Source organism: Neophocaena asiaeorientalis, unplaced genomic scaffold, assembly GCF_003031525.2.
Source record: "Neophocaena asiaeorientalis asiaeorientalis breed wild unplaced genomic scaffold, Neophocaena_asiaeorientalis_V1.1 scaffold555, whole genome shotgun sequence".
Taxonomy (NCBI): domain Eukaryota; kingdom Metazoa; phylum Chordata; class Mammalia; order Artiodactyla; family Phocoenidae; genus Neophocaena; species Neophocaena asiaeorientalis.
This window is the reverse complement of record NW_020175832.1, coordinates 259983-269189: the sequence shown is the minus strand read 5'-3', so window position 1 is coordinate 269189 and position 9207 is coordinate 259983. Positions and strand designations below refer to the sequence as shown.

Here is a 9207-nt window from a genome sequence, read left to right as displayed (position 1 = left end):
GTCAGAAAGCAAAAAACTTATACCATATGCTAACACATATATATGGAATCTAAAAACAAAAAATGTTTATGAAGAACCAGTGGCAGGACAGGAATAAAAACTCAGATGTAAGAGAATGGACTTGAGGACATGGGGAGGGGGAATCATAATCTGGGATGAAGTGAGAGAATGGCATGGACCAATATATACTACGAACTGTAAAAATAGATAGCTAGTGGGAAGCAGCTGTATAATCCAGGAAGATCAGCTGTGTGCTTTGTGACCACATAGAGGGGTGACATAGGGAGTTTTGGAGGGAGATGCAAGAGGGAGGTGATGGGGATATAGGTATATGTATAGCTAATTCACTTTGTTATAAAGCAGAAGCTAACATACCATTGTAAAGCAATTATACTCCAATAAAGATGTTAAAAAACAAAACAAAACAGAGATCAACTTTATTTTTTGATTGGCTTCTATATACCAGGTACAGTCACTTAATAGTTTTGAGACATTTCTCTATAACCATCTGTTCTCATCAATATATAATGGGGTTTTAACAAAAGACACTGCTACATCTCTGTCAGGGCCCCACTTTACAGAAAGGTAGGTGTAGAAGCACTCAGTATAAAAGCCTGCTTTTGCCAGTTTTACTATTATTTTACAAGCTACACACAAGGATATGGTTAGTATCATTATTCATAACTGATTTTCAGGACACAGGTGGAACTGGTATTAATTTATCATAATATTATAAACAGTGTCTCTCTACTGGTTTTCATGTACCATGAAACTAAAAAATTCCCATTAAATAGTATTAGCTTAAGGGTATCCAATCCAAACTCATTCAAAAACATGTTCACTCATAAATGAACTCATTTTTAGCCTCTCTTCACATTTAAACTGCCTACTAATAGAAAAAAAAAAAAAAAGAAAATAAATGTTTACAACTCATCTCTGTGAGATATATAACAGATTTCCTACAACAGATGTGTACTGCATATCTAATTATAAAGTTTTCAATAAATGTTATTTTCAAATATTTTCTTTTGTGGTTTTTAAAGTATTTTAGAGATACCTTAAAAAAAAATCAATCACCCCATCTCTACTTTTGCTTTTGCTGTGTGTGTGTGTGTTTGCGCATGTGTGTGTGGAGAGGGTTATGGAGAACCTTTGAAGAAATTAAAGATAAAAGATATAGAGAACTAGAGGCTGTGTATGTTGCCCCAAATTTAGTTTGTTTCAATTTTGTATTGCATGCTATTTCAGAAAAATTTATTACTTCCTTCCTTTACTCATTTAGTCATCAATTAACTCAGCAAATATTGAATGTTAACCATATGCTTGGGCCTGTCACAGACATTCTGAATTGTGAAGTTTCATTATTTATCCTCAAGGGTCTAGTATCAGAAAGCTATATTTTGTAGAGATGAGTAAAATACAATTTGAAAAACAATTATTTAGTGAGACGGTAAATTATTAACTCTCAGGTCCCTGAAAAGCTTCATAAATCTGTTCAATCCTTCGTTACTGTGTGTTCAGATTACACACTCTATAACATTGATCTGGGTTTCAAAATAGATATTTACCCTGGTAAGTATGGTTTCTGCAGAAAGGATTGTTTTAGTTCACTAACTAGATCAATACTTTACATCAACTGACTGCCATTGTAATCCACATTTTATTTTCTCTGAGTTTGGTTATAGTATAGTATTCCATCAGATATTGTCCAAAAGAGAAGGAATTATCCATTGGTTATCTGGACTAGAGATGAGGGATTATGTCTTACTGATTTGATAGTATTTATGTTTTTATTACATATAATTTATATTGTTCAGTAGTATCCTGCACATGTACAGGACACAATATTTATTAAATGAAGGATCATTTGGTATTATCATCTATATGATCTATTTTATTTTAATTTCTCATTAACACTATCAAGGATTAAAATATTCATACTTAGTCTTAGAATTGAAACTGGATGACACCCCATGCAATTTGGGTAATTCACTGGTAAATTTTATAACACCAAAATTCAAATTATCATAACATGGAATTTGGAATTAGAGGACATTGATTTAAGTCCTAAGTCTTCAGTGTCTGAACTTGGATAAGTCATTTTACTTCTCTTAAACTGAATTTTATCACTTTAAAAATGGAGCTAATAATATTTATTTCAGTTGTGATGAGAATTCTAAAAAGACAAAATGTATAAGTAGGCACATTTTAAATTGCAAACCACTACACACTTATTATGGATAAAAGTCATATTATATCACTCTTTGGAATGACAGTCCACTAAAAGCATGTTGTAGAAATGAGATTACTAGGTAATGGTGGGAAACAGAGGTGGACAAGGGGAGAGAAAAGAAAAAAGAATATATAAAGACAAACTGTCTACTCCTTAATTGTGCTGTGGTTTGCATTTGACCGATTCTTCCTCACAATAAGATTTCTTAAAACTTCCTTCTAACTCTGAGAAACAATATTGCTTACCCTAATATTAAACAAGCTAATGAATTATTTGATTTTTAAACTGTAAATGTGAGTTTGAATTAATAAATTACGAAGACTCATTTTGGAGCTATCAGGTTGATACTGTATTAATATCAGGTTGTACTGTACTGACATCAGGTTGATACATATTGGATGAATTTAGCCCAACTTGACCTATCGTTTTTGGTAGTGAGTTCATTATGAAAAAAAAATGTGAGAAACAAGTCAATGTGAGCAAAGATAGCAAAAATAAAAAGATCAAAACTAGTAAATAATTATCTACACTGTATAAAATGTTTAAAATATATAGATGGATTAGAAATACAAGGAAAAACAATGGCAAGACAAACGTTTTTAAATGACAGAAATAGAGAATGGCATGAAAAGTTTAATAACTAAAACTAAAAATTAAAAGCACAGACATTCATTTCCACTTCCATCCATAACCAAGCCACCAGCCCTTTGGTAGAAACACCTTAAAAGAGGAGACAATGGAATTAACAGACATGAATTTCAAACGGCTATTAGAAATATATTCAAAACTCTGAAGGAAATCTAAACAAAATATTTAAAATAAAGTCATAAAAAGAAAGTATAAAAGACTTAGTGAGAAAAAATAAAATATCTGAAACGAAAACGTCACCACAGGCTCTTTCTGTGCTCTGTGCACATGCATTCCCGGTGGGTGCCACAGAGTTTCTCTGGGGCCCATATGGCAGGAGCTGAGCATCAGCTGCTGGAGTGGAGGCCTGAGTGTCCCGTTGTGCCTTTTGAGCTGGGCCCTTGGGAGCCAGGAACGCAGGGAATCTGTGGGGCCACCCTACCTTTCCTGTCACCTGGGAAGGTGAGGAACCAAGATAAGGTGTCTGCCATGGTTAGTCACCGGAGGCAGTGGCCAGCAGGCTAACCTGAATAGAGGCAAATAGGACAACATAGAGCTGCTGTTGTAGATCCCCTTTTGCCTTGAAGTTGCTGGGCCACCAGCAGCCCAACACAGACATGGAGATCTAGCAGATTTTATTGGCTGAAAATGTAAGTGAAGAAACTTCTAGAAATGTAGATTTTCATAACTTCACGGCAAAGAGAAAGAAACGATAGAATTTTGTCTTCATGACGGATCTCCTTATGCAAATGGTGACCTTCATGTAGGACATGCTTTAAATAAGATTTTGAAAGACATGACTGGCTTATACCTTATGATGACAGTTTCCAAAGTACGTTTTGTGTCAGGATGATATTGTAATGGGTTACTCATTGAAATAAAAGTATTACCAGAACTTGGTGAAAAAGTTCAGAATCTTTCATCCATGAAATTAGAAAGTTCATTTGGTAAAGCAGCCAATGAGAAACAGAAATCGACATTTAGTCTTTGAATAGTAATGGCAGATTGCAATAATTGCTACTCTACATTTGATAGAAAATATGAAGCCAAACAATTGAGAATTTTCTAATAAGTGTTTGATAACAGCTTGGTTTATTGATTTTACAAAACCTGTGTTTTGGTTTCCCTGGTCAAGGACTGCTTAGATTCTGCTTCATCAGAACTTGAATAAAATCCTGAGTGCATCAGTTGTTCTATACATTTAAAATTCTCTCACTTGAAACTTTCTAAGTTGACATCCCTTATACATAGTTTATCTTCTGTTAGCTTTTTTAGTCTGAACCACACAGTCTTGGACTTTTCCAGCCAGTTGCATTGTTTGCTATGTGCCCAAATCCAAGTACACTATTGAGAAATGTTCCAGTTCTGGAAATATCTATATATTTCCTGCAGATAAAGTAACACCTGTTGCTTCTACTTTGGAAACAATAATTGAAGTTATTTCAATATTTTCAAGTATAACTTTGAAAAATGGTATTTGTACCCATCCTATATTTCCTGATAAAGCTCTCCTCTTTTATCTTCAAATTATATGACCATAACAAAATGAACAGGATTGGTTCACACAATCTTAATTCATGATAAGGAAGATTACAGTGTAGATTTTCAACACAACCTGTTAATGATATTTTCACTAGATGAGGATGAAATTTTCACAGATGTTTCAGATACTAAACTTCAAAGACTGTACTTACAGAAGAAACTGCTGTGGTAATAAATGTGCTTCAGGCAGTAAAGCATTTGTTGAAAGAGGATAATTTGATATTTAGCTATCCTTATGACTGGAGGACTCAGAAACCAATGGTTACTCATGTCTGCAAGCAGTGGTTTGTAATATATTAAGACCACATGAATTTTACGACCACAACCAAGTCCCCCCTTTTAAAAAGGGGGAACTTCCTCCTAGATCAAGAGTGAATGCCATGGTCAAAATCATGGACACACAACTATAGTAGTATATATCAAGGCAAAGAGATTGAGGTGCTCAAATTCCTATGTTTTGTCATAATACACAAGATGAATTATTGATCAACATCCAAACCATTGAGCATATTACTGAACAAGTGAAACAACACAGCAGTGATATCTAACAGACTCCCTCCCCTGAGCAACTGCTTCCAAAAGAAGTCAAATCTCAGATTGGTGGTCCTGATACCTTGGAATATGTGCTAGGCCAGGATATTTTAAACATCTGGTTTAATAGATTTTCATGGCTTCATGTTCTTCCAGGTACTGACTAAAGACCCAATTTGTACTTGAGAGGAAAAGTCCAGCTTGGTGGTTGGTTTCAGTCTTTTTTGATTAACATGTGTGACAGCAAGGAAAAAAGCACTTAGTAAGATAGTGGTTGTCAGGAATTAACCTTGGAGAAAGGGATAATAGATGTTTAAAACTTTGAGAATATCATTAATCATAATGTTGTATCAGTGGAACACAAGATAAAAGCAGGGAGCCTCCCTACGGTATTAATATCCTTCTTTGGTGGTAGCTGAGTCTTGTGTCATCATTAAAGTGACAGTTGGTTCATCTGTTATTAATGCTGCCAGAGATGTTAGCAAGTTTAGGAATACCATGTGCTTTTTTTGCCGGGGAGGGGGTGGCTGGTTTCAGTACAGAACTGGTTTCAGTCCTGCTAAGGATATGTGTGTCATAGACCAGTATGCTACACTTAAGTGTAGGATTTTGCAAACAAGATTATTGAGTCATATAAACATATGATCTTGGAAAAGTCATTTGCCTATTACAAGCATTTTATGAACTCTTTTATTTCAGTGTAATCAAAGTTAGGCTTTATTGTGAAAATGAAAATGATCTCAAATCAACTCACATGAAGTCAAATCAAATCAACTTGTCAGACTGCATCAACTAAAATTTTGGATGTAATATTGTTTTTGCTTTCACTCTTTCTCATGGCTGAAGACATATTCTAGCATATACCTCATGTTAAAGAACTCAAGAGTGTTTTTCCTACTGAATAGAATAGTACAACAAGGAACTGGAAGAAGCAAGATAGGTGGAAGCAGTAAAGAGTGCATGTGCAATGAGAGATTCATTTATTGGAAGCATCTCTGGCAAAAATGCAGCAGAGTACAAAGCTATCACTGTGATAGAACTTGGTCTGCTTTTTGAGGTAGTAGAGTTGCAATGAACTGAGGAGACTTCTTGTACCCCTCAGTTGAAGGAATTAGTGATGACTTCTCACACAACTTTACTCACTCAACAACCTTGAGCAATAAATGCAGATGTAATTGAGCTTAAAGGCACAATCCTAATTAGTTTAGAAGGTGGTGAAATTTCTGAAGAACTATCATATAAAGTGGTTGTCATGCCACCTACCAAAGAAAACTACCCTCCTTGTTGGAAGTATACAGCTGCATCATCAGATAAACTCTGACCTTGTGTTCAGAAGTGAGAGGTTGAAAGTAGTACTTCACTTTGTTATTAACAGTTCTCTGAGCAAGAACATCCTGACAGTACTGACTAGGGGTTTAATGGACTGTTTACAATGGAAAGAAATTGAAGATTTAGATAACGAGTGAAAGAGTAAATAGTGGAGGATGGATATCAAATCTCAATTATAAAAGAAGTATCTACTATAAATAGAGATAGAATACTCTGCATATATACATGTGAAAAAATATATATGTAGGTGTATTATATCATATATCCATATCATGGACTTATTCAGACATAGATATTGACTATCTTACATTCAAATGTGGCTGAGCTGAGAATATTTTATATTTTATAAATCTTTTTGACACAGTATTTAAAGTTCTATAGTGTCTGAAAATGAAGACACTCTGGAAAACTTAAAACAAATAAACAGATGATCTTAGTAGCAGGGAAATATGGTAGGAAAAAAGATCAGCAAGCTTGGAGATACCATAATAGAAAATATCCAAATTAAAGCAGGAAAAAAGTGTTCACAAAAAATATTAATTCTCCAATGCACATGCAGTATGGTTTTCCACAAAAGAGGAAGACAGAAAAATAATGGGAAAAATATGGCAGAAATTTTTCAAATTTGACAAAACTATGAATCAAAAAGCTGAACAAATTTCAGTAGGATAAACACAAAGAAAACCACAACAAGCCACATCATCATCAGACTACTGAAAACAAGATAAAGGAAATCTTTAAAAAAGAAAAAAGGGGAAATAATATAGAGTGGAAGAAAATAAGAGTAATTGTGGGCATATGGTCAAAAATAATGTAAATCAGAAAAAGTAGAAGAGTATCTATGAAGTGCTGGAAGAAAAAAGAAAAAAAGAATAAAAAACAAATCCAGTGAACCAAGAATTGTGTATCCAGCAAAAGTATAATTCAAAAATAGAAAGACATATAGACAATTCAAATGAAAAAAAGTAGACAAAATTAATCTCCCAAAGAACTTTATTACAAGAAATGTTAAAGATAGTGTTTTGGTGTGATTAATTAAAGACATAAATAGTAAATATTGGAGCAACCACAAAATTGATTATGTAAATATCATCCCCCTGTACTTACTCTAAGTATATTAATCTTAAATAGTCTACGTTTCAAATATCTTCTAGATAGGTGATCACACACATATTTTATACAAGTACTTGCTTATATTCATTAAATATTTAGAGCAATGATTCATAACACATCTATGAAGATTTTGAAACATGCAGATGTTCAGACCCTACCCAAGATTAATTAAATCAAAATCCCTAGGTTAGCAGTTCTGAACAGTTCTGCAAATTCAAGGAATTCAAAAGCACACTGAAAATTTTTTGTGCTTGTTCAGACTGAACCTCTGAACTCTCTGAAGGTTAAAAACCTTCATTTTTTTTCTCTTCTTCCTGCTTTCCCCACAGTAGCAAATTCAGATTTGCTGATTTCAATAAAAGGAAAAATAACATAATCAAAAACTGGTCTGAGGGTCGGGGTGGGGACAATGCATACAGATGCCAAACCAGCTGAGTGATGAACCCATATTGCTGCAGCATTTTGGCACTCAATGTATTTTGTCTGATCTAAGGGGAAAAAAGTAGAAGACACTAATTATTGGGTTGGCCAAAAAGTTCATTCGGGTGTTTCTGTCAGATACTACAGAAAAACTGAATGAACTTTTGGCCAAACCAATACTAGTACCAAAAATGAAAGTGGGGACATTACTGCAGAAAGAGGGGAATTAAAAGGATAATAAAAGAAACTATAGGGCTTCCCTGGTGGTGCAGTGGTTGAGAGTCTGTCTTCCAATGCAGGAGACACAGGTTGGTGCCCCGGTCCAAGAATAAAAAAAAAAAAAAAAAAAAAAAAGAATCTATGAACAACTCTGTGCTCACAAATTTAATAGCCTGGATGAAATGGGCCAATTTCTTGAAAGACATGATCTGCCAAAACTCACATAGTAGAAATAGACAATCTGAATAGAAATATATTTGTCAACTAAATCAAATCAATAATTAATTTAAAAAAGCACCAGATCCAGATGTGTTCAATGGTGAATTCTACAAAACATTTAAAGAAGAAATTATAGCAATTCTTTACAAACTCTTTTAGAAGATAGAGGCAGTGGAAATACTTCCTAACTTATTCTATGAGGTCAGCATTACTATAATACCAAACCCAGGCAAAGACATTATAAGATAAGGTAACTACAGATCAATATCTCTATGAAAATAGATGTGTGAACTCTAAACAAAATATGAGTAAATCAAATCCAACAATATAAAAACAATTAACACCATTACCAAGTGGGATTTATCCCAGTTGTGCAAAGCTGGTCCATCTTTCGAAGATCAATTAATGTAATTCATTAATTAATGTAATTCTTTAACCCACATCAGTGTGTTGAAGAAGAAAAATCACTTGATCACATCAACAGATATGGAAAAAGCATTTGACAAAATTCAACACCCATAAAATAAAAACTCTCAGCAAGCTGGGAATAGAGGGAAACTTCCTCAACTTGATAAACAAATATGTACAAAAAACTGACCACAATCATCATACTTGATGAGAAATTTGAAACTTTCCCACTAAGATCAGAAACAAGACAAGAATTTCCCCACTCATCACAGTTTTTCAGCATCGTACTAGAAGTCCTAGCTAATGAAATAAGAAAAGAAAATGAAATAAGAGTTATATAGTTTGGGAAGGAAGAAATAAAACTGTCATTGTTTACAGATGACATAACCACCTATATAGAAGATCTGAAAGAATCAAGAAGAAAAAAAAAGACCTCCAAGAACTGATAAGTGATTATAGAAATGTTGCAGGATACAAGATTAATATACAAAAGTCAATCACTTTCCTATATACCAGCAATGAACAAGGGGAATTTAAAATTAAAAACAAAATACTGTTTACATTAG

At 33.8% G+C, this 9207-nt stretch overlaps 1 pseudogene; it reads left to right on the top strand.

The window, feature by feature from the left end:
• Positions 1 to 3190: 3190 nt before the first annotated feature.
• LOC112391549 (isoleucine--tRNA ligase, mitochondrial-like) lies at positions 3191 to 6254 on the top strand (annotated as a pseudogene).
• Positions 6255 to 9207: the final 2953 nt, after the last annotated feature.